We start from the raw sequence: 26,820 nt of genomic DNA on the forward strand, positions 1-26,820 counted from the left end.
AAGTAACTCTCCTGAGATCACACAGTAGCAGGTTGCAAAGTCTTGATTCAAATTCAGATCTGTCAGGAATGGATGCTGTATTTTGTCAAATGCTTTCTTGCGTCTATTGAGAGGATCATACGGTTCTTGTTTTTTCTTTTGTTGATATGATCTATCACGTTGATTGCTTTACGAGTGTTGAACCAGCCTTGAAGACACCCTACAGAATGGGAGAAGGTATTTGCAAATGACCTATCAGATAAAGGGCTAGTATCCAAGATCTATAAAGAACTTATTAAACTCAACAGCAGGGAAACAAACAATCCAATCATGAAATGGACAAAAGACCTGAAGAGAAATCTCACAGAGGAAGACACAGACATGGCCAACATGCACATGAGAAACTGCTCCGCATCACTTGCCATCAGGGAAATACAAATCAAAACCACAATGAGATACCACCTCACACCAGTGAGAATGGGGAAAATTAACAAGGCAGGAAACAACAAATGTTGGAGAAGCTGTGGAAAGAGGGGAACCCTCTTGCACTGTTGGTGGGAATGTGAACTGGTGCAGCCACTCTGGAAAACTGTGTAGAGGTTCCTCAAAGAGTTAAAAATAGACCTGCCCTATGACCCAGCAATTGCACTGCTGGGGATTTACCCCAAAGATGCAGATGCAGTGAAACGCCGGGACACCTGCACCCCGATGTTTCTAGCAGCAGTGTCCACAATAGCCAAACTGTGGAAGGAGCCTCGGTGTCCATCGAAAGATGAATGGATAAAGAAGATGTGGTTTATGTATACAATGGAATATTCCTCAGCCATTAGAAATGACAAATACCCACCATTTGCTTCAACGTGGATGGAACTGGAGAGTATTATGCTGAGTGAAGTAAGTCAATCGGAGAAGGACAAACATTATATGGTCTCATTCATTTGGGGAATATATGAAATAGTGAAAGGGAATGAAGAGGAAAGGAGAGAAAATGAGTGAGAAATATCAGAGAGGGGACAGAACATGAGAGACTCCTAACTCTGGGAAACAAACAAGGTGGGGTGGAAGGGGAGGAGGGTGGGGAGGATGGGGTGACTGGGTGATGGGCACTGAGGGGACACTTGATGGGATAAACACTGGGTGTTATGCTATATGTTGGCAAATCAAACTCCAATAAAACATATACAAAAAATAAATAAATAAAATACATAAAGTTTAAAAAAAATAGAGAGTGAAAGGGGCATTATCTTTATGCTGACTTAGATCAGGACGAAAGAATGAACCCAAGTAAACCACACTATATGATCACCATAATTTTAGCCAAATGGTCTGGCTGTTGATAATTTGAAAACACAACCAGAGTGAATATTTTTTAAGTGGTTTGGATTACAGTATTCACCATTGTATTTCTGACACTTAGAACAATGTTCAGTGCAACATTGATATTCAATATTTATCTAATGAATAAGGCATTTCAAAAACAGAAACAACAAAAAAAAATTCAAATCTGTCTCCCATGCCTAGGCCACTTCCAACCACACCAGGCTGCAGCTCGTAGCACCCAGGAAAAGCTGAGAGTCCCACCTCGGGGACTTCTGGTGTTGCCTCCTCAGCTTGTTAAATGAAACGTCAGGGCCTTCCCCGGGGCCCCAGCAGAGTACATTTTGGATTTTGCAGGCGCAGCCCTCGATTTGATTCGACTGCCAGGACAACCGGTAACCAAAGGATAATTAGGTTTCTCATGGCCGTGGCTCAGGCTGGAGGGAGAGAGGCTTGGAGCCTCCCTGGACCCGCTGTAGCAAAGTGGGCCGGAAGGGAATCTGGGGAGCTGGAGAGGGAAACCTTAGCGCTGGAGGAAAGGGGGGAGATAGGGAACCGGTGGGGAGGAAGCTTCCTGAGGCTTGTGCAGGGTCAAAGGGAAAGGTCACACAATGGATGAACAGATGCCAAACATCTCTGTTTTCAGGAGGAAGGCAGACATGGAAAGAAGTCCTCTGACCCCAGATGATTCGCAAGTACACCCTACATCCTGAGCCAGCCCGAAAAATAAGTGGACGGAGCAACCTGCTATAAACAGTGAAGGTAGGACATTTCATAGTAAACCCGGAGGAACTCATTTGGTCAACACTGCTTTCGGATGGGTGAATACCTCGGGGACAGGGCAGCTGGCACTCTGTTGGCTTCTCTGGTTTTGTCACAAGCTGGAGGCACAGAGCTGTGTGTGCAAAAGGGGTATCACGCTTGGGTCTGTGGTCTGGGGGGCGGGGGTGTCCCTGGTGATTGACTCTGGTCCTCTCATCTCTGGGCAGCCCTCCACAGCCCCCAGCCAGGGCTGCCACCTGTCATCCGGCGTGCGAAGCAGTGGCTCTTGAGAGGCATCAGGACAAAGAAGGTGGCTGGGGATGGGGAAGAGGGCACAGGGTGCCAGTGGGTCACCTTGAACATTAATTTTTTTTTTAGATTTTATTTATTTATTCATGAGACACACATACACACATACACACAGAGGCAGAGGCACAGGCAGAGGGAGAAGCAGGCTCCATGTAGGGAGCCCAACGTGGGACTTGATCCCAGGTCTCCAGGATCACACCCTGGGATGAAGGCAGCACTAAACCGCAGAGCCACCCAGGCTGCCCATGAATTTTATCTTCCACTGATCTTTGGGCCTTGAGGACTCATGGGATCTCCAGATAGATAGATGGTTTTCTCAAGGGGTCCTACCAACCACAAAGACATCCTATCAAAACAAAAATTAACTTTAATTCTAATTCACTCCAATTTAAAACATGAATATGGGGCAGCCCGGGTGGCTCAGCGGTTTAGTGCCACCTTCAGCCCAGGGTGTGATTCTGGGGACCTGGGATCGAGTCCCACATCGGGCTCTCTACATGGAGCCTGCTTCTCCCTCTCCCTGTGTCTCTGCCTCTCTCCCTATGTGTCTCTCATAAATAAATAAAAATCTTAAAAAAACAAACATGAATATGGGTCAGCAGGCATTTTTATAAATGAGAGGAAATATTGCAGAAGCAAGTACTGAAAATTCCAAGGCTCCCCAGAACACTGGGAAGCCACCAGTTTAGGGTTATAAGGATTCTGGAAAGTCTTTTACTGGGATATGTGTTTCTAGTGTTTATCTGATCACTGCTGGCTAGGGAACAACGATGCAGAGAGAAGCACCTCTAGATCCTGTGCTCATGCCGCCAGCTGCCAGGAATGTTCTCCTCCTCTCCCAGGCCATGCGGAACATGGGCTGTGACTGCCCTCCCGGGATGCTCTGGGGCCCGAGATTTCCAGCCTCTCTCTATCTGCCAAACACTTACATGTATTTAATTTAATTTTAATTTCAAATCCATTTAATATCCATTTGTTCAAATCAGACCTTTTCATTAAGAGACACCAAAACTGGGTAAAGGAAAATAATTTTATATCCAAAGAAATGTTGCAGAAAAGATGTGATAAACAAAAAAGATGTGCAGAAACAATGAAAAAGCTTATACGTAATGGCTCTCCCAAGTGCGTTGGTCAAAACCTTCCTGAGAGAAGTTTTCTGGGATCAAATACATCTGGAGACTCTGACAAACGTTGGCAATTCCCAGTGCTCGAGAGCATCTAGAAGGCTCTGATAAATCCTGCAGTGAGGAAACCTGGCTCCGTTTATCTAACCTGGCATTTCCCAGACTGACCTGGGAACTAATGTTTCCTGCAGAATTATATTTTACTATATGGCAAAGAGTAAAAGTGAAAAAAAAAGAAAAGAAGTAGGTGAGCATGACTGAAATTTTAGAAAAGGAAGTCTAGGGGTGCCTGGGTGGCTCAGTCAGATGGACCTGTGTCTTCGGCTCAGGTCATAGTCTCAGGGTCCTGGGATCGAGCCCCACGTTGGGCTCCCTGCTCCATGGGGAGCCTGCTTCTTCCTCTCCTTCCTGTTCATGCTCTCTCCCACTGTTTCTGTCTCTCTTTCTTAAATAAATAAAATCTAAAAAAAAAAAAGTCTAGCAGAACTGGGACACGTATCATGCATGATTTACTTCTGTGTGATGTTTGGCCTCCATGGAGAGAAGGACAGAAACATTTTCTTAGGACAGGACAATCAGAAGGGTGCCTTCTTCCATGCAAGACCAGAAGCAAGTCACAGTGGAAGAAGTAGAACCAAATAGGAAAGATTGAATCAAACAGTTCAAGGCTGATCAGTAAGGCAGGAAAGCATACCAGAATAGCCGTTCTCATTCAACAAGGCACATGATGGCAAGACTCGGGTGCTTCGTTGGATATCAATGTCTAGTACTAGACACAAACCCACTGCATTAACATTTTGTGCAGGGTTGAAAAGGAAAACTCTTCCTTCTTTTGAAAAATAGGAAAGTTTTGACAGAAACAGAGAAGAAGGCCATATAAAGATGGAGGCTGAGATGGGAGTGATGTCGTCACAAGTTAAGGGACACCTGGAAGAAGTAAGGAAGCATCTTCCCCTAGAGCCTTCGAAGGGAGTCTGTCCCTGCCGACCTGATTTTGGATTGCTGGCCTCCAGAACTGTGAGAGAATAAATTCCTATTGTTTTAAGCCAAAAAAAAAAAAAAAGATCATTGAAAGGTTTTTATCTTTGTAGAATCAACATTCATTCACTCACTCATTTGTTCATTCAATACAATTGATTGAATGCCTGTATGTGCCAGCCAGAGCTGAGGCTGCAGAACGAGCCAGCCAGGATGCTTGTTGTGTCGGCTCTCACACTGGACAGAGGAGCGATAGAAGCATGGAACCACAGGCCACCACGTTGGGATCTTTCATAATGTGGCGACTGGGGCCACTGGACTGAACCCGGAATGGAATCACCCACGTGGCTTGTCTGCTTTGATTCCCACGGCAACTAAACAGTGCTTTCTCAGTCACTGAAGCAAACCAACAGATGGTTGTGATTGTTTATAAAACCGAACATTAACTACTGGGCTTGGCAATATATCTCTTCTCCTGAAGGTTCTGGAAGCAGATATCAGACAACACTCTGGAAGATGCTGAAAACATTAAAAGATAAGACATGGAAACTTGGAATTCGACTCTGGCACGGTCCCACTTTATAACTTCTGTCAAACTGCAATATGGAGTTTGTTCAAGGGTTTCACAGGAGCACTGGACAGAATGATGAGGGGCTTTCAAGTGCTCCTTGTATAAATGGTAAGATAGAAAGCTACTCACAAAACCTCTTTCTGGAGAGGAAGGGTTTCTATCAAGTTGCATGTTGGCCAAAGATGCGTTGGGAGAATTCGCTCTATACCCCCCGCCCCGAGAGAATGTGTAGTCTCCTTGTTCCTGGCCACATGTCAATGTTGCCTGCACTTTGGTCTATGAAGTTTCTGTCTCTTACATAAATTCTATCCTTTTTAATAAAGGGATCATTGCAGTCATGGGCAGGGCACTTATGTCACTAGTAATCACATCCACACCACTTGGCCTAATCCTCTAAAATAAGCTATTCCTTGTCCACAAAACTCTCAAACTGTGCATATTATACTAGACATTTGCAAACCATGAGAAGCAGCCTGAGAGTCACCAGAGGCACCTCATTGTCCAGCTGTCTCTAGCATTCCCTAAGATCTCGTTTCAAAGGGTGCCCTTCTGTGGTGCTACCATGTACATGTTGCAGGAGTTGAACACCCAGCCTGTTTCTGAAAGACCCAGGCTGAAGTGTCCCCTCCCAGTCTGACAAATACCATCCACAGAGCCTTGGCAGGCTTCCCTGCCCTGTGAGTGTGGAATCATACTTGCCTTCCCCTGGCAGCCTCTTCCTTATCCTCCTGGGTTCAACTGAAATATCACATGCCTAGAGAGGTCCCCTCATGCCCCTGCATCCCTGCTAGTCTAGCTCCTTCCTGTTTGATTTCTTCAGAGCAGTTGTCACTGTCTGTAATCATTTCCACGTCGAGCATTGTCTTATTTGTAGTTTGTCTCAGGGCCCGCTTGTGGAGGAACCTACACAAAGACAGGAATCTTAAAGATCTTCCCTTTTGTTTAGAAAATCCAATCTGGTAGCAGTGCATGAGATAGACTGTAGGGCTGAGAGATGTCCTGAATAGAGCAGAGAAAGGATGACATAGCCATCTGATGAGGGGGACCAAGGTAAGAGGATGCCTGAAGGAAACAAGAAAAGGGAAGGAAGTGAGATGGCCATCAAAGATGATAGGAATGCAAAAAAAAAAAAAAAAAAAAAAAAAGAATGGCATGCAATGAGAGAAGTTAACTTGGTTTTAGAAATTTTGTACTTGAGATGCTGGTATGCCATACCGGTGAAATTGTCCATCGACAGGTGGATATTCAGGTCAAGAGGTATAGATGGAAGATCTGGGTGTATGGCAGTAGTAGTTGAAACAATGGAAGAGAGTTAAGGGAGAGAGGACTGAAATGTAGAAATTCACTAACAATCTCTGAGCGTGTACACTGTACACTGTAACGTACCAGACACTAAGCCAGCCTAAGGTCTAGAAAACACAGACATTTACAAGATTAAACAAGGAGGCAGATGGTTGAGAACGGCATTCAGCAATGGCAGATAGCAGATCTACCGATTACCACCACTCTTCCTGGCTCTACCCACTGCAGACATCACTAGTCAATTGTGACAATTTTCTCAGAGTCCTTTCCAACACCATGCTCCAGGAAGCAACACTAATTAATCTGATTTGGGAGACTGAGAGATCTCAATCTTGAGAGAAAAACTCTTTGCTATCTCTGGTGCCATAGAAGTCAAGAGAAGAAAGGCCTGTGCAGAGGAGAGGAAAGGTGGGAGGCCTTTTTTATACTAGATGAGCAGAAGACAACAAAACCTGAAAAAACTCAGCTGGGCTAAGTGAATAGATGGTCCCATGGATCCGTAGAGAGCAGCAGGACTGTGGTCAGAGTGCAGGATTCCAGCAGATGCTGGCATTCCTGTCTGTTGCCTGCTCAAGGGAGCACTATACTTGGAGCCAGCAAATTTAGGCTATAATTGGCAAGTTCCTAGTAACCCACGGTGATGCTTTATCTCAAGGAATAAAAATAACTAGATTTTGAGAAGCAGTTAACAATGACATTTTCCCTCTGTGGATAAAATTTCACTTAATTTTCCAAACCCACCTTAAGAGTACAATAATTATGCACCTCATCTCTAAGATGTATTAGATTGGCCATATGTGGTATGCATTTTGTTTTCATATTTCACCATTGCATTTGGGGGGACATTGGAGAAGCTTTAAAGAGAATCCCCAAATGCAAGTGGCTGCTGATGCCAGAAAAGTCTCTGTCAACAATATCTTCTGCTTTCTCTGTCTATGGACTTTTGACACAAAACACATGGAAGCAAAAACCAAGGATGGCCTGGAATGGACGCTGTGAGGGATTCGATCATAGGCATCATCCGGGCTCTCACTTGGGTTTGACCTTGGGCAAGTTGCTTAACTTCTGTAGTCCTTTGTTTCTTCATCTGGAAAATGAGAGTCCTGGCTACAGGCCGTCTAGTTGAGAGAAAATCTATGATTCATCTGTGGCCAACCCACCTTTACCCCCCAGGCGAGTCCTCATCAATAATTTATATACACCTGCAGGTCAGCTCTGTGTAGAATCAAGTTTCCCCTTCTTGTTCTGCTTCCAGTTGAATTAAAACTCCCAGTCCCCTGCCATCTCATGATACACCCAAAGTCTGTAGAGGTCACAGTTGATGACATCCAAGGTGCTTTCAAAGTCCAACATTTCTAGGAAGGGACCCATCAATATTAATTAAGTGCTGGCAGATCTCAAGATTCCTTAGTTATTCTAAAAAATGTGCAAGCTTACTCATCGTGTGTGCCCGTGAGGAATTTGGATATACCTGCAGATCTGGTTACTGTATCAATTGGGTCACATCCAAAGGCCACAACATTCTGCTTCCTGAATTTCAAGTGGGTTCTTACTGAACATTCTGATGAATACCTAAAGGATTCAGTGAGCTCCTAGCCAAAACCATTATAGTCATTGGGTAAACTGGAAAAAAGTAACAGTAATGTATCATTATTATTAACCCTAAGTGATAAATCAGCCAGCAGGGCTTCGTGCTGGCCCATGCAACTCCTTAAATGTTGTATAATGAAGAGCTGTGAAAGAACCCAGAGAAGGGAAAGGGACTCTATCCAGAGACAAGCATCCCTCAGAGAGGATATTTTTGCATCAGGGATGGGGAGCTCTCAGCAGTTTGGTCCCTGGACTTGTCTTCTTTCCATTTCCATCTCCAGGGTCTGTTTCCTCTGTCCATCCATCAAAGGCTGGTATTCCTCAGGATTCTCTCCTTGCTCTTCCTTTATACCTAGAGTACTTACCCTTCCAGGGATCACTCATTTTTCTGGGCTTAAAAAATGCCTCTGTTGCTGATGAGACCTGCACTTCCTCCTGGTCCTTGAGCATCCCCACTGGAAGCACAGAGATGGCCGGGCAGGGCGGGGTGGCTGGTGGTGGGGAAGCATGAGCCCACTGGCCCTCCCGCTGCTTGCAGTCTAAAGCTCAGTGAGTGGCTCCATCAGCCAATGTGTTCTCTGGCCTCGAAACGTGGATGCACTTCAGACTTCTTCCCTCTTACCCCTAAGAGGTGATGCAATCTTTTCTGAGCCACTCCCTGACCCCCCACCCCCTCCTCCACCGCTGCCACCTTCTCTCCATCTCGACTCCTACCGCCTTAGCTTAGGGCTTTGATCGCATCTCATCTGAAGTATTTCCATAGCATTAACTGATGTTGCCACCGCCACCTTGCCCTTTCCACTGTAGCTAGAATGATCTTTCTTGAGTGAAAATCAGATCATGGTTTCTTTGTTCCAAGTCCTTCCTTGGCTCTATAAGCTGAACCCTTTGTTTCTACCCCCGGAACTTCTTGCATCTTCCTGTGGCAGTTTCAAGCCTCTGCACCTCCTCAGCTGTTACCCCTGCCCGCATAGCCTCTTCCTTTGTCTGCCTGGGGGGCTGTTATTCATGCTTCAAGACCCAAGTCGAGTTATACCCTCTTTGTGAAGACAGCCTTTACCCCAGGCCACCCACTTCTCCACAGGCCAAACTGTGCCTTTGTCTTGCCTCCAGCGGTTACTGGCCTTCGGTCCGGTGGCAGGCAGACGGTGGCTGGGACTGCAACCATCTGAAGACTCACTTGCGTGTCTGACACCTGGGCTCCGAAGACCGTAACAGCTGGGGCTGCTCAAGAGGCATCTCTCTCTTTCTCTCTCTCTGCCTCTCAATGTCAGAATAGCCTGATTCGGGGCACCTGGGTGCCTCAGGGGTTGAGCATCTGCCTTTGGCTCAGGTCATGATCCTGGGGCCCTGGGATTGAGTTCCACACTGGGCTCCCTGCAGGGAGCCTGCTTCTCCCTCTGCCTGTGTCTCTGCCTCTCTCTGTGTGTCTCTCATGAATAAATACATAAAATATTTTTTTTTAAAAAAAGAAAAAGAATAGCACTTCAAAGGTGCAGGGAGAGAAGGAGGGAAGGAGACCATCATTTAACCTTTTATAATCCACTCTCAGAAATCTTGTAACACTGTATTGAGCCAGACCATCACAAAGTCCGGCCCAGGTACAGGGGAGAGGACATAGACTCCACCTCTTGATGGGAGAGTGGCAAGGTTCTAGAAGAGCATGAGGGTCTGGAAATATTGTGAGCGTTTTTGTAAAGTACCATCTGCCGCACTTTCTTCATTAACAAGGGCTCATCTTACTGTGAGTTCTTGGTTATCATCATTCCACTCAACAAGTGCCCTAGTAAATAATATGTCTACATAGCTATGACAGATGGACTTTGATGATGGAAAAGGCCATCTAGAGTCACTGTGAGGCACCCGAGCACCTGCTGAACCACCAGAGTGCCTGAGATTTTTCAGAGTCACCAATGGATGATATTCATTTGCTCTCCACTTGGAACTGAAGGATCAGGGGAGGCATTTGGGCTCCCAGGCTGTTTGGCCACAAACCAGCTTTGTGACATTGGGAAACCCTGAGTCTCTGGATTTTTGTATAAAATCCAGGGCCTGACCTAGATGCCGCATGGGGCCATTCTGTGGTTGGACTGGTATAAACCTGGTTCTACCAAGTCCCAACAGTTACCATAGAGATATTTTCCAGTGTGGCTCTTAACCTGGTTATTTGCGGCCATCTCCTCTTGGTGGGAACCAAAGGAACCACACATCTACCAACCATGGACACCTGGTCCAGGCAAAAGCAGAGAGAAATCATCCCAAGGCAGAGGAGCTACAGGAGGGAGAAAAGTATGGGGAGAGAAAAAAATAAACAGAGAAAAGGCAGACTGATTAAAAGGTTGGTGAAGTTGGCATTGGCTCAGCGTGACCAGTGCTGGTGACCTCAGCTGGGCTGGTAAGATAAGGAAACTTTAATGAATTTTGCTTTAACTTGCACCTCTCTCTCTCCTTCTCCCCCCCTCCCCCACCAAACCAGCTGTTTCCCTCCTCTAGGTTACAATATTTAAAATAAATACACAAGGTTTGCTCAGCCAATCTATCCCACCGAGGAGACCCTCGGGTGGTTGGAATTAAATCAGAATTTTTTTTTTTTTTTTTTTTTTACTGACTTGGCTGGAGTTGGTACTTGCCCATCTGGCTGAAACGAGAGGCATATTTTTCTGCTGTGCAAATGCATGTTAATAATAAAGCTGAAGAATTAAAAATCAACTTTTCATAAGAGCTTAGGTGGTTCAGAACTGTAAGGAAAAGAAGTAATTTGCTTATTGTCATCACTTAAAGCAGCAGCATTGTGTGTTCTTTGGGTCTTTGCCTTTTTGCTGGACTCATACCTATGGCCAGGAAAATAATCATATAGAGAAAGAGTCTAATGAAAATAGTTTGACAACAGTCTTGACCAGGACAGCCTGGCAGCTTCTGTGGATCCTGCTCTGTACCATTGATAAGCCTGGCATCGCCGTCTCTCTCTATGGATTATTCATCTCAAACAGCATTTATTGTGTGCTTTCCGGTAGGCCCTGTACTGGGGACAGAACTACTAATAAAATGTTCTTCCCTACCAAGTTTATTGTGTCCCTTAAAGTAATACATGTATATTAAAGAAAATTCGGGGGGAAAAATCTAATATAATTGCTGGTAGCATTTTGATGTATTTTCTTCCTGGGTAACATGAAATATGTATGTGGTTATAATAATGCTGAATATAAAACATTTTATCCTGCTTTTTTCTGAATGAGGCCTTTTATTAACGCTAGCGGCTAGGATGCAAAAAGGTAGAGGGAAGAGTTTCCAGAACATTCCAAAGTCCAGAGCAGGTTGATCCATCAATGCAAATGAGGGGTCTTAAGGGTCTTTAAAAAAAATTTATTTAAATTCAATTTGGCAACATATAACACCCAGTGCTCATCTCATCATGTGCCCTCCTTAATGCCCGTCACCCCATCTCCCACCCACCCTCCTCCCCTTCTGCAACCCTTTGTTTGTTTCCCAGAGTTAGGAGTCTCCCATGATTTGTCTTTTCTAAATTTTCACCACTCAGTTCCCCCCCCCTTCCTTTATGGTCCTTTTCACTATTGCTTATGTTCCTTAAGGGTTTTGTTTGTTTGTTATTCTAAGATGTTCACCATTCCCCTCTTCCTCATTCCCCACAACACTAACCCACCACAGTATTGTCCAGGGGGCAATGAGCTAAGGATATGCTAGTAATTCAGAGTCTGGCACCATAGGCTGAGACACAGTTTCTAAGGAGTCAGCTGCTAAGCCAGCTCTCCACCTCCTCCTGAGGACACAGGTGGTCTCACAGGTTACAGGCAAAGAGCCCCCAATGGTTGAAGTGCTGCCTTTATCTCTCTCTCTCTCTCTTTTTTTCTTTTTAAAGGCTTTAGTGCTGCCCAGGGAGTGGAGATTATTTGAGGCTATAATCTTGCATCAGATGCTAAAGAATTCCCTTTCGCTCTGTTCTGGTATCAGTTGTCAGTACATAAAATAATAAAAGCCTACAAATAACTTCTTGCTGATGGGTGGTAGGGGACCCAGTCCAAACTCTTAAAATAATGCCAACCTGCGGCAGAGGTCAGAGCCTCTGAGGAGACTGACCTCGATGCCCCCGCCTGGAGGTGGTCTTGCTCTCTGTAATTCTCATTTGACTTACCTGGGCACCAGCTGCATCCAGGTGTGCACAGCTTAGAACTTGTGCAGTCTGGGAGCCCTCTATACAGGAAGCAAATAAATAAATAATATAGAACTTGGTACAAAGTTTTGGAAGTGTCCTAGGCAAGTGAGAGGCCCCTTCTCTTGACTTTCTTGAATTCTCATGAACCTACTGCTAGCTGTCACTTGTACCATCCTGCCCTGTGGGAGGTGGCCTCCGTGTCTCCACGTCAGAGGGGTCAGGTTGGAGCAAGAGAACACTGTCTCCCCATATCGGCTGGTATTTTCAAAATAAACATAAGCAAAATGCCAGGAGAGGGTTAGAGAAAATAAAAATTATGTGAAAATTGTTAGGATTCCACAGTGAAGTGTCTGAGTCCACAGAGAGGACTAGGAGAATCACCATACTGCCTGGAATCCTCTTAAATGGCATGAGCTACATAATGGCCCCAAAGATCTCATTCAACGTTTTGTAAGTTTTGTACAAAACTTCCTGCTCCCACATGTTGAGTACCTTCAGTGTCCCTGGTCTGAGGAGGGACAGGATTGGTCTTGTTCTTCCCTGATATCCCTACAAATTCCCATCCTGTCAGAGCTCAGAACATTGATGGAGTCAAACCTCCCAGAGGTTCTGTCTCCTGCAGGGGGTTTCCTGCCAAGGTCCTCATGTGTGTTGAGGGGGGAAGTAAGGTGTTTATAATGGTGACTGGCACCTCATAAGTGTTTGTCATTATTATTACTAATAGTCTAAGGTCAGCTGACCTTGGTGATTCATAAAAGGGCTTTCAAAGGAAATCCAGTTTCATCCATAAGCCCTGAATTCCTGAATTGTGTTTTTAAAGGTCCATCCACAAAGGTTGTAGAGCCTAGGGACTGACACCATATATTACCACATGTAACAAGTCATCCAAACATATGGTCAGGAGTGGCGGTGGTGATCTTTTGGAGGGGCTCTGGGCTTGCTAACACAATTTAGGGTCAGTTCTAACAAGCAATTCCTACAGGGTTAATTAACCTCACCATACAACATTTGAGATTTCCTCTCTGAGACCATCAAGCATCTTCTAAATCTAATATGACACATTTATTGTGGCATTTATTGAGCTCCTACTATGTACAAGGCTGTGGGCTAGGGACTGGTAAGGTACATGAGATCATTCATATAACAAGACCTAAATTATTTTATACATATAAGTACCAGGCAACACGCGATGTGCTTTAGATCCATGGGCTCCTTTTGACGCTCAGAGTAGTCTTTAAGGTAGAAATGATTAACCCCATCATAAAAAGGAGAAACAGAATCAAAAAGGTTAAATACTTTTTCCAAGGTCATATTCTAATGGCTATTGGAGATAGAATTCATACCCTCGTCCCCTGCTTTAAACTGTATTTTTATCATTATGGGCATCATAGATTTGAAGAAACAATGAATTGCTGTCTTGCTACCTCAGCATGTCTATGCCTCCTTAACTGGATAGATTTTGAATCAAAATGAGGAACTAGATGTTATTATTTACTGGACTGAAAAGCAAGATGGGATTAAGATGTATTTTTTTTATTTATAATTCATTTTTAGTATACAAGTAGTTCATGCTTATGGAAGAAAATCTTTTGAATGAAGAAATTGATTAATAGAAAAATAATTAGTTAGCCATTATTGTATTGTCCAGAGATAAGCAATTGTAAACATTTTGGTGTACACTTCCTTGCCTTTATTTACATCCGATAATTTGTTCTTAAAATTGGAGTCCTATTGCATTTTGGCTTTATAATCTACTTCCCCAACTTAACATTAGATCATGAATATTTCCCTGATATAGTTAAAGAATAGTTTGAATATTTAAATATTCTGTAAAACACAATTTTGATGACTTCCTAAAATTCCATCATATGGATAGACCATAATTTATCGATTTGTTTCTCAGTTTCCTTACTTCTAGAGACAGGCCCTTCATAAAGGAGTGTGCATTTTGTGTGTTGCAGAAGGGCTCCCGTCAGTTTGGGGGAAGGCTGAAATCCAGCTGGGCTCAGGGTGGAATCGGCTAAAAGGAGCAGGCTAAAGAACATCTTTTTCTAATTAATACAAAGGCTCTAGAAGCCAGCAGCAGCCTTAATAATAGATAATACTGTGCTGAATTGAATACAGAAAAGTCTTGAATATTATCTGCTATTTGCAATTTCTACCAGCAGAACCTGAGTTTTATGGTTTCAGGTCTTACGTTCAAGTCTTTGATCCATTCTGAAATTAACTTTGTATACAATGTAAGATAGTGGTCCAGTTTTCTTTTTCTTTCTTTCTTTCTTTCTTTCTTTCTTTCTTTCTTTCTTTCTTTCTTTCTTCTTTCTTTCATTCATTCATTCATTCATTCATTCATTTATTTATTTTAGAGAGAGAGAGGTAGAGAGTGTGAGGGGAGGGGCAGAGGGAGAGAAAGAGAATCTTAAGTAGGCTCCATAGCTTTCTAAGTATACTTTTAAATCAAAGAGTATGATACCTCCAGCTTTGTTCTTTTTTCTCAACATGGCTTTGGGTATTTGGGGTCATTTATGGTTCCATGCTAATTTTAGGATTCTTTATTCTAGTTCTTTGAAAAATTCCACTGGTATTTTGATGGGGACTGGATTGAATCTGTAGAATGTTTTGGATATGTGGATATCCATATTAATGCTATCACCTGCATTAAATTCTGTGCCTCTCTTTACAAATGAAAAAAAATATATATATTTTATTTATATATTTATTACCCTGTGCCACAGCACAGGCACTGGGGCTTGCCCACGGTGCTCCTGATGTATGAAGCCCAGACATTCTGCCAATTTTTCTTGAGCAATGACAACAGGACATTGACAGCTAAGTGGATGTTGTACACAAGCTCATCATCTGTCATTTTCACATGGCCACCAGCCAGGGCCAGACACGGCACCCTCTTCATCTGGTAGTCGATGGTGGACTTCATCTGCTTTGGCCACCATGTTCTCGTTGTGGGTCAGCAAGGAAGGGATCTTGCCAGTCTCATTCAGGCCTGGGACTAGGATTGGAGGGATCTGCTTGATTGGAGATTCTGAAGCCAAAAAGGCATCATACTGCTTGGCTAGCTTCTTGACTAATTTTTTATTCTTGAGTCTCTTCAGTACCTCAGTGTCCATGTGAGGAATATCCACTGCCTTGACCTAATCACAGTGCTGCTGGTCCCCCAAAACACATACGGAGAACTTGGGGGGCAGAGAACTTGGGGCGGCCTGATGGTGCCTGAGAAGCGTCTGTCCTTCTGAGCGTCATAGTTCTTCAGGATGCTCTACAACTCCAATGTCTCCAAAAACCCTGTGCTTGTGCTGGTTCTGATGGAGGACTACCTGCAATGCCTTCTACAGGGTGTCTCTGGAGACTTTGCTGCTCATGGTTCCTTGTGCCACAGTAACCAGGAAAGAGAAAAATTCATTATTTTTATGCGTTATGAAATGATCCCCACGATACGTCTAGTTACCATCTGTCACCATATAAAGCTATTGTGATTTTAATGACTGTACTTCCTATAAATGACATTCTCATGATTTATCTCAAAACTGGAAGTTTGTGCCTTTTAATCCCCTTTGCCTATTTTGTTATCACCCAATGCTGCTCCTCTGGCAACTGTTTGTTCTCCATATCTATGAGTCTGTTCCTCTTTTCGATCCTTGTTTTTTTTTTTTTTTTAATTCTACATATAAGTGAAAAAATATTTGCCTTTGTCTGACTTATTTCACTTAGAATATATACCTCTAGGTCCATCCATGTTGTTGCAAATGGCAAGATCTCATTCTATTTTATATATTATAATAATATTCCACTATATATATGTATACATATATATTATATCATATCTTCTTTATCCATTCATCTATTGATGTACATTTAGGTTGTGTTACTTCCATATCTTGGTTATTGTTAATATTGTTGCAATGAACATAGAGGTGCATACATCTCTTCAAATTGATGCTTTCATTGTCTTTGGATAGATATCCAGAAATGCAATTGCTGGATTATATGTTAGTTCTATTTTTAATCTTTTGAGGAACCTCCATACTGTTTTCCATAGTGGCTGCACCAGTTTGCATTCCCATCAACAGTTTATGGAGGTTCCCTTTTCTCTGCATCTTTGCCAATCCTTGCTATTTTTGTCTTTTTGATAATTCCTAACATGTGTGAGGTGAAATCTCATTGTGGTTTCGATTTGCATGTTCCTGATGGTGGGTGATGTTGAGCCTCTTTCATATGCCTATTTGTAATCTGTATATCTTCTTTGGAAGAATATCTATTCAAATTCTCTGCCCATTTTTCAACTAGGTTGGATTTTTTAAAATATTAGCTTCTGTAAGTTCTTTATATATTTTGGATATTAACCTTTTATTGGATATATGATTTGCAAGTATCTTCCTCCATTCAGTAGGTTGCCTATTTGTTTTCCTTCACTGTGCAGAAGCTTTTTAGTTTGATATAATTTCCTTTGTTTATCTTAACTTTTGTTACCCTTGCCTGAAGAAACTGATCCTTAAAAATATTGCTAGGATTTTTTTGCAGTATTGAAACATACTGCCTATGTTGTCTTCTAGGAGTTTTATGGTTTCAGGTCTTACATTCAAGTCTTTGATCCATTCTGAAATTAGTTTTGTATACAATGTAAGAGAGTGGTCCAGTTTTTATTTATTTATTTATTTATTTATTTATTTATTTATTTATTTATTTATTTATGAGAGAGAGAGGCAGAGTGTGTGAGGGGACGGGCAGAGGGAGAGAAAGAGAATCTTAATTAGGCTCCACAGCTTTGTAGTATAGTTTTAAATCAGAGAGCATGATACCTCCAGCTTTGTTCTTTTTTCTCAACATGGCTTTGGGTATTTGGGGTCATTTATGGTTCCATGCTAATTTTAGGATTCTTTATTCTAGTTCTTTGAAAAATTCCACTCGTATTTTGATGGGGATTGCATTGAATCTGTAGAATGTTTTGGATATGTGGGCATTTTAATGATACTAATTCTTCCAATCCATAGCATGGTATATTTTCCCATTTACTTGTGTCATCTTCAATTTCTTTCATCAGCGTCTTTTCAGTTTTCAGAGTATAGATCTTTCATCTCTTTGGTTAAGTTTATTTCTAAGATATTTTATTCTTTTTGATGCAATTGTAAATGGGATTGTTTTCTTTGTTTCTCTTTGTGACAGTTCATTATTAGTGTATAGAAACACAACAAATTTCTGTCTGTTAATTTTGCATCCTTCAAATTTACTGAATTAATTTATTAGCTCTGATAAGTTTCTTTTGTGTGTGTATAGTCCTATCTATATGTGGTATTATGTCATCTGCAATAGTGACAGTTTTACTTCTTCCTTTTTAACTTGGGTGCCTTTTATTTCTTTTTCTTGCCTAATTGCAGTGGCTAGGACTGCCAATACTATGTTGAATAAAAGTGGTGAGAGTGGGTATCCTTTTCTTATCCTGATCTTAGAGGGAAAGCTTTCAGCTTTTCACCACTGAATGTGATGTTAGCTGTAAGTTTGTCATATATGGCCTTTATTATGTTGAGATATGTTTCTTGTATACCCACTCTGTTGAGAGTTTTTATCATAAATGGATGTTAAATTTCATCAAATGCTTTTTCTGCATCCATTGAGATAATCATATGATTTTTATCCTTTGTTTTAATAATGTGATTTTTCATGTTACTTGTAGATTTTGAACTTGTAGAATAAAGCCCTCTTGATCATGGTATATGATATTTTTTTACATATTGTTGAATTCAATTTGCTAGTATTTCATTGAGGATTTTTTTTTTTCATCTATGTTCACAGGAATATTGGCTTGTAATTTTCTTTCTTGTTGGTGTCTTTGTCTGATTTTGGTCATTTTTTTACTACTAATTCCTCTGTATCATTAAAAAAAACAGTTATAGTTACTCAGAATCATAGTTCTGCAGGTAATGAGAGTTTTTTCCATTTTCCTTTTATTTCCACAATGCAATGTCATCAATATTTTAAATGTGGCAAATCCATACAACCATTAAAGATCATTTTTAGGAATGGCAATTATTCCTGATTGAAGTATACTAACATAGTCTACACAATGGTGCCAAAGTTTTAGGTTTATGTAATCCCAAGGAATTCAGAGGACTTCTGTGCATTTGAGAGATGTGATTGTCATGCTGAGCAGTGCTGAACTTAAGGGGCAGAAGGTTGTCACAGTTTTATGTTGTCCTGCTCCATTAGAGGTGATAATGCAGAATTATAAAGGGGAAAACTGTGGGAGTTATGATGATTCTTTTTAGATTAAGAATAAAAATGACATTTCTTTGGAAATGTTTCTCTGCCTTTCCCACAGGAAACTTGTTGGACTATAAATTATCTAATACATTTTGCATGTCCCTGAGTTTTGACTAATATACCAGTCTGTTTATGAGAACATCCATTTACATGATATAAATCTGCTCTGAGCACAGCTCAGAGACCAGACACCCTAGTTTGGAATTACTGCTGCTGTTGTCCAAAACAGCATCTGGGAGCAGGTCTCAAAGGGGCTGCATCTGACTGTTTTAATCCTCTGCTTTGGACAGAGAAGCTGCAAATGTCAAGACCAGTGCTTCGTGCTTGCCTGGGATCAGATTTTCATTTTCTTTCTTTCTTTTTTAATTCCAGTATACTTAGCATATACTGTTATATTAGTTTCAGGTGTACAATATATCAGATTTTCATTTTCAACCAAGAAATGCTAGGGAAATACAGATGAACCATGACTTAATAGGAAGGTTAAAGTATGGATACTTGCCAGTAGTCTGCAGTAACGATAGCAAGTTCATCTTATTTTTCCACTAAGAAGTGTGAGTTTTAACATTCCTAAAAGTTAAAGAAACACATAGCAGTAACGATAGTCCATGAATCAGGGTGGAATCATGTAGTTCTTTAAAGGATCTCACTTCAATTTCAATTCACTTTGCACTGTAATAATAAATGTTGGCCTTCATGTAGAAAACTGATATAAGACAAGCATTCTAAGTACTGTTCAATTGTTTTAACCGATAAGTGAATGTGTGTGTATGTGATGGATCAGCCTTACTATAGCTTGTCAGGAGTAGGCATACGGAGCTTTCCGTTTGTTTTCTTTTTCTTTTCCTTTACCTTGTAAGAGTTGCATGTCTGTATAATGAGTAGACTTGTTTTAAATATTGGATGTAGCAGAAAGGGAAGCAGTGGAGTAAAATTTAGAGTGACTTATGAGCAAGGCAATTTAATTTGGTAAGTTGCCTTGGCTCTCAGAGCCTCAGTTTATTATCTATAGAATAGTGATGAGGGGGCGCCTGGGTGGCTCAGTCTGTTAAGCATCTGACCTTTGATTTTGGCTTAGGTCATGATCTCAGGGTTGTGAGATCAAGCCCCATATTGGACTCTGTACTTAGTTGAGTCGGCTTCTCTCCCTCTTCCTCTGCCCTCTTCTCTCTCTTTCAAATAAAATAAGTAAATATTTTTAAAAAAGCATAAGGATGCAGGTTATCATGAGGATTGAAAGGTCAAACCCCTGCAGCAGTGTGGATCACCATTAACACAGGGATGGGAGCACATGGCCATGACCACCTGGGGACAAGGCTGGGACTAGGTTCTTGCCCCCACCCTGTGGCTCTCACTGTTGCCTTATGTAGTACAAACTGAGAGCCAGGCAAGCTGGGCTCTCTTCCATAGTTACCACCTGTTAAGACCGTGAGAAGGTTGTAAAAACTCTCAGAACTACTTGGGGCCCAGCTTTCTCAATACTGACATGACAGGTAGGGACAGGAGACAGGTCATGGTCTTTTTGGAGGCAAATTTGTATAAGTTTAGAAATAAATGCCAGGAGATAACAAATGGGATCCTGCTTCCTCACCCTTAGAGATGAGAAGAAATAATGACTTAGCACTTAGCACTTTGGCCAATTCGGCTGGCTTTTCCCCTAGCCAGTTTTCTTCCCCTCTCTGGTTTTGACCTTTTGATATTGAGCTGTCAGGAAGTTGATCAATGATACACTTTGGATGGCTTGTTTTGTCAATATAAGGTGCTAAAGAGCCACTTTTCCTTTTCCTGTAAACAAGCACTTGCTTATGAGCCCAAAGGGGACTGACAGAAAGTAATGTGTTCTCTGTCAACACACACAACACACACACACACACACACACACACACACACACACACACAGTGATGATACACTTTGAGGCCCAAGAAAGATGAGTTGCAGAGTGACCGCATGAGGCGCTGTAACTTACTTCTCTTTCATAATTAACATTCACATTCTATTTCAAACTTTTTGTCTTTAATGACACCCCAGGGGCCTATGCATAACTTCAATAGAGTGACCTTTCCAGTACTTTGTCCTGAGTGCCTACTGTGGTTGAGTTGCCCCTGCCTGGCCTTTCTAGGGACTGAAGGTAAGCATTCTGAGTATAATTCAATTGCTTTAATTGTTAAGAGAGTGTGTGTTTCCAATAACAGTAGGTGGATAGTAAATAACTCACCTTTTATTTCATCCTAGGGTGAAGGTGATTTACTCATGATTTCAGGAAGCAGAAAATCCTGTACTTCTCTCCTCAGTCCATGGACAACGTTGCCATCTGATAGGACATTTCAATTCCATGGTGTCTAAATAGCTTTTGCTCTCAGTCCCATCCACTTGGGTGTGCAGGAAAGCAAGCTTAAGTCCCTTGTGAGCCACCTGGCCCAATGCCCTGCTTTCAATCTGCCTTTCGACCCTATGAGTCTGATGACAGTCTCCCAGCAACGCCTGTAGGAGTTGAGATGCCACCATCTTTTCTCATCACTGTGCATGTTGAATGGGGACTTGTGTGTTTGAAGTGAAGGTTTGGGAGGGATTATTATTTTTCCTAACACCACAAAATATATCTGAGTTTTCCTAAGCACTTAGAAGTAAATGTGTGAAGGTATATTAATGTAAACACCATGTCTCTGATGAAGGAAACAAAAGCAAGGGAATAAAAGTTATGGGAGCTTCGCATATAATCACCATTTTTAAAAACCAAAAGCTGTCTGGAAAAAAAATAATAAAAGGCAAGACTCAACTGCCTTACTTCAAATACTATATTTGAGCTGGAAAATCAATGGTAAATCTTCCCAGTAATCTTAAATCAACCTCCTTAATAAAACTCTTTAATCCAAAATGCCCCCCTGCCCCTGACTGTAGAATTTACAATAAGACCTTTTATTACAATTATGAACATAGGACACTGGAAAGTATCTTATATTTGGCAAGCAAAACTGTAATACTGTACTCAAGAATTCTCTTATTAAAATGCACACATGCACTCCTACTTGGGATTTATTGGTCTTTTGTCTTGTTGCATTAAGTTCTTAAGCTGATTTTTGATATTACTCCTGTGGCATTTTAAAGCTTTTGTGCTTAAACCGCACTTCTTCTCCAAGCACAGATATTTCAAGATGAAGTAGACAGCATTTTATAGAATTTCAGAGATATGCTGGCTAAATGATGAATGAATGTATTTACTGTGTAACAGAGCAATAAAATGGGCCAAGATTTTTCTCCTGCAACCAGATTTTTTTTTACACTTCAATACTCTATTTTAATATTTTCTCCTCTTCGGGACACTGTAGATGGAGCAGGCTGTGTTTTCCCCTCATTTCTCTTGCCTGAGGGTCAAAGCGACAGCTTGATCCAAGCAGGGTGGCAAGCCCTGGCGACTCTACTCTCTGTGCCCTTGCCTATCCACTGGCTCCTGTGTTCCAGTACTTGTGAGGACAGCTCAGCAGCTTCCTTGAAACTCTTCCTCTCTCTTGGTTACATTTGATTTCCTTTCTTTAGCCTTCCATTCGGTAGTGGCTTTGAAAGCTCCACGCTATCTGTTCTCATCCCTTGACCTGCCTGCAGTGTTTCCGGAGGTAATCTGATGCATTGGTTTGAATTGCTCTAATGGAGATAGTTGAGGCCCCTCATTAAATCAACACATTTAGTAGGGGAGGAGTCAGGTGCCAGAAAACACTGAGCCACTGGGACCAGCATTGCTAGATATGAGGCATTAGCCTTTTAGAACTGCAGCAAGAATGTGGAAGGAGAATCCACTTTGCTCTCTCTGGCAATCTTGGGGGTAGGAAGTTCTCTTGTTTTGCTGTTACTACCCTCAGAAAAAGAAAGGAGAGTCTGTGCTTTGCCTGATGCAGTAAAGTCAAATTAATATTGGCTTGAACCCCAACTACAGGCTACAGGTGAAGTGGAGGTGCAGCTGGGAGTACTGAAAAGCATTAGCTACGGGTAGGAGAGCAAGTGGAAACCACAGTGGAATTTCCAGCATGAGGTGATGAGTGATCAATAACCCGCTGAATGCTTTAGATCCTGATAGACCCCTCTGAGTTAGTGTGAGCAAGGAAAGGACAGGAGCTGGGGCTCTAAGGATGGGGTGATTTAGATGGTGAGCAGCTGCACTGTGACATTTAGCTAAGAAAGTGGCAACAGCAAAGTGGAAGGAACCCCACTTAGGAGTTGGGAGACCTGGCTCTTCTATGTGTGTGCTAGAGCTTCTGTATCTCTGTATCTGTGCTCCAGCTTCCTAGGTGGCATAGGGCGAGCTGCATAACCTTTCTGAATTTTCATTTCCTCATCAGTAAATGGAGCACTTAGAGGACTCATCCATTCCAGAAATACGTTTTGAGCATCTGCTGTGTATCAGACACCATGTTTAGCACCAAGGTACAACCGTGGGGAGCACAGATGAGATTTATGCCTTCCAAGAGGGTAGTCTTCTGGGGGGCGGGGTGGGGGGGAAGCCAAGTCATCAGGAATTCACAGTATTGAGAGTTAAGTTGTATACCAGGGAAGTGTAAGGGGCCCTGAGGATATCAAGGAGTGGAAGCTTTCCAGAAGAGATTATATTTGAGCTGAAATTGAGAGGTACGTAGAAATGAGCTAGCAAAGGTAGATGGGGCAAGGCTCTTCTCAGCGGGGGGGGGGGGGGGCAACATTTCTGCTTGACTGCAACATTAAGTTTGAAATGATAGAACTCATACTCTGTAAAGTTAGGAAGTTCCAGAAAGTTCTACCAGGAAGTTAAGTACTACTCACCAGTTGTGTGCCCTTGAGCAACTCCCTTTACCTCACAAAACCTACTGTCTTACCCTGTAAAATGGTGATAATAATGGCATGGATTATAAGAGATGTGTGGATTATATGAGATGATGTATGTCAAGCCCTTAGCATTGTGCCTGGAAGGTAGTAAGTGCTTGATAAACATTAATCACTGGACTATCATTATTGTTACATCTTCCCAGCCTCAGGGACCCTGTGAGTCACCACCAGGGGCAGTACACATCTTTCCCAATCACATGGCTCTCTCTGAGGAGCTGCAGTCTCTCTGTGATGCCAGCTTTCTAAGAAATTGCCACAGGATTAACTTGTGAGCCATTGTTTGCACTGGCTTAGCTTTTCTCCCTATTTCTAGGGTTACTGCTTTAGGTTCATTTCTCTCTAGCACTTTCCTGTGTATCACTATACCTAGGCATCTGCTGTGTGAAATCCAGATAAAATATTGGTATATGTAGTTCTATCTCTATGAATAACATGGCCTTCTATCTCTACTATTTTGACACAAGGACCAGTGGATGATCAGGACTACCAGGTAGCCTTGGCAAAATAATGTACTCCCGCTGCTTAAAATTATTTTGGTCATCGCATTTCTCCCTGGCACGAAAGGTGGAGTCATAACCTTATCCTCTAGCTTTCTCCTGGGTGCAAATCTCATTTTCAGGTTTGAAAACTTAAGCCTTTAGATGTGTCCTTCTAATTCTTTAGTTATAACAAAAGTAATTTCTAAGATTGCCCCATTAGAGAGATGAAGCACTTGAAAAACCTACTTTATCCTGTAGAATATGCATTTGCCGAAAATCTGGCTGAGTTTTTAATTGAGTATATATCTTTTAAGGAATCGCAAACGTGTGCTAAGTTTGGGCAGTTTCAAGAATCGAATCTTATTAAAAACTTATGCACCCTCATGGACATATTCCATTCTTTCCCTATTTCCAGCCCTCTCTTCCCCCTTCTCCACCATCCTCTGACCTTGACTGGTTAGTTCTTCCCTTGCCGGTGAGCCACGATCCAGCAGCAGCAGATCTGTGAAATTTTATAATAGCAAAAGGGATTTACAATTGTTTGTGCTTTTTATCAGCGACTTGAATAATATTCATTCAGAATGGTGTGCAATGCTTCAGTGATGCAGACCTGAAGGAAGTGGGGATTGAAACAGACGGATTTATCTGAGGCCACGTGCGTTAGTCTAGAAGTTAGATGTACGTGGAATTTCTTTAAACACGGACTGCACAGTTTTGAAAGAGTCCCCACTTTCTCCTCCACCCACAGCACCACTTTCTAAATGACTTTGGTTAGACACAATCTATTAATCCTTCAACAATGAGAAAGGAAAGCAGTGGAAGATCGGGCTGAGTGAATTATATATGAATCAATGCTTAAAATATTGGAAGTGGAAGTCACGTACAGACACAAGAAAAGCGCACTTTTCGACAAATGGAGAGTGTTGATTGAGCTTTGCAAGGAAATGTTTCTTATTTTTCTTTCTTGGATGTAAATTGAAATAAAGGTACTTAAGATATTGGATTGAACTACTGAAATAAAGAGAGATATTGAAATAAAGAGGATAAATAAATAACATTGAGCAAAGAATCACTGCCACAGATGGTGGCATTAACACACTCTTGCTTGTGGGACGCTTGGGTGGCTCCGTGTTGAACATCTGCCTTTAGCTCAGGCCATGATCCTGGGGTCCCAGGATGGACTCCCGCATCAGGCTCCTTGCATAGAGCCTGCTTCTCCCTCTGCCTATGTCTCTGTCTCTCTGTGACTCTCATGAATAGATAAATAAAAATCTTTTAAAAACCCCACTCTTACTTGTAACTGACATGCAATAGTCAGGTTAGAAGTCAATGAAGGCTGATTCTCCAAGCACCTGTCCTAGTGGGAGCTGGGCAGGAGGCATAGGGCTGGAAGCTTCATCAGGTACAAACCCCTCCCCCCCCAACTTAAAGCCAGAGCTAAGTTCCTCTTGTGATCCTGTTACCCATCTCTGTCCCCAGTGGCACCCCCAGGATCTTTCCTTTTTATCCACTTGGTTGCTTGCAGTAGAGCCTGCACCTGGAACTAGAAGCTCCAGGTGGTGTAGATGGGTTTCTCTAGGAGGTAGTACAGAATTTCTCTTTGTTTTCAGTTTCCACTGTGATGAAAAATTGGTCAAAGAACAAATAAGAGCCTGTTGCTATAAACTGGTTCCATGTTCTATGATGTTTTGAAAAGTCATACTTTTTGTTTTGGAAGTTGGAAAGAGCAGTGTGACATGGATATGCATAAGCCCTCCCCCCACCATGTTGTATTTATGGCCTGTGCCCTTAGACCAGTTCTTTTTTTTTTTTTTTATTGGAGTTCAATTTGCCAACATATAGCATAACACCCAGTGCTCATCCCATCAAGTGCCCCCTCAGTGTCTGTCACCCAGTCACCCCCACCCCCCATCCACCTCCCTTTCCATCACCCCTTGTTCGTTTCCCGGAGTTAGGAGTTAGGAGTCTCTCATGTCCTTAGACCAGTTCTATCCAAATCCTAAAGGCACCATGTCTCTGATTCTGTTCCAAGCGCCCTAACAGTGTCCCCTAACAATTAGCCTCGTTTGCAACTAATCGAGAGGCTGTGTTTGGAACAAACACTTGAGCTTGCCTTTCAGAGTCTAACACATTGGAACTACCATACTGGATTACTTGTTTTATATTGTAATCAGTGTTACCCAGCAGCTTTTGTGAAAGATGGACATGTACTTGGATACAGATCTCTTACCCCCTGGAAGATTGTTGTTTTAAAACTTTATATCTGGAATCCAACCCGAAGATTCTGATTCAGTGGGTCTGGGATGGGGCCCAGGAATTTGTAGTTTTAACAACACCTCGGATGATTCTTATCATCAGAGAAGCCTGGAAAACACTACTTTATTGTATACTCGACTTTTCTCTTTTCTACTCAAATCACACAGACCCGCGAAATATCTGCCCCATAATACATGCTGCCTTTGAAATGAAGGTGGACGCTTCCACTGGCGGTTTGAATATAATGTGGCAATTTTATACCCTTGTAATTTTGTTTAAAAAGGAGTTCTGCTGGATTAATCTTTTCATACACCTTTAACTCATCATGTGTTCCTTCATGAACTGCTAATTGTTGAACAACTGGGATGTCTTATATTTTTTTTTAATCTGGAATTTAGTTCATTAGACAAACTTGATTCTTAGTAGCTCTTCAGTGTAGTGGTTGAAGTTCTTACTTTTTTGATTTGTTCTTTTCAATTAAATAGTTTTGTGGCAGGGGGAAACAGGGACTTATTGCATGGGCATAGAGGTTCACTTTTGCAAGATGAAAAAGTTTCTGAAATGGTTGCACAACCATGTGAATGTACTTTACATTACCAAACTCTACACCAAAAATGATTGAGATAGTAAATTTTAGGTTATGTGTATTTTACCTCAATTAAAAAAACAAGTTTTGGGGAAATGTTCACAGGTTTATTGTACAGATAAAGGACAAAATGAATATGTATACCCACCATGTGGCCAGTTTATTAGATTTTTAGTCCTTAAATGATCCAGTTCCTATTACACAGATAAGGAAAGAGAAGTTCCTGAAACTTTAGGGCCAAGATGGTCATTCAGTGCTATAGCCTAGGGTT

The 26,820-nt window shown here is 42.0% G+C and overlaps 1 pseudogene; it reads right to left on the reverse strand.

The window, feature by feature from the left end:
* Window positions 1-15,480, reverse strand: part of LOC129516107 (60S ribosomal protein L10a-like) — a 26,905-nt pseudogene extending 11,425 nt beyond the window's left edge.
* Between the last annotated feature and the right edge of the window lie 11,340 nt (window positions 15,481-26,820).

The sequence above is a fragment of the Nyctereutes procyonoides genome, unplaced genomic scaffold, assembly GCF_905146905.1.
Source record: "Nyctereutes procyonoides isolate TBG_1078 unplaced genomic scaffold, NYPRO_anot_genome, whole genome shotgun sequence".
Lineage (NCBI taxonomy): Eukaryota > Metazoa > Chordata > Mammalia > Carnivora > Canidae > Nyctereutes > Nyctereutes procyonoides.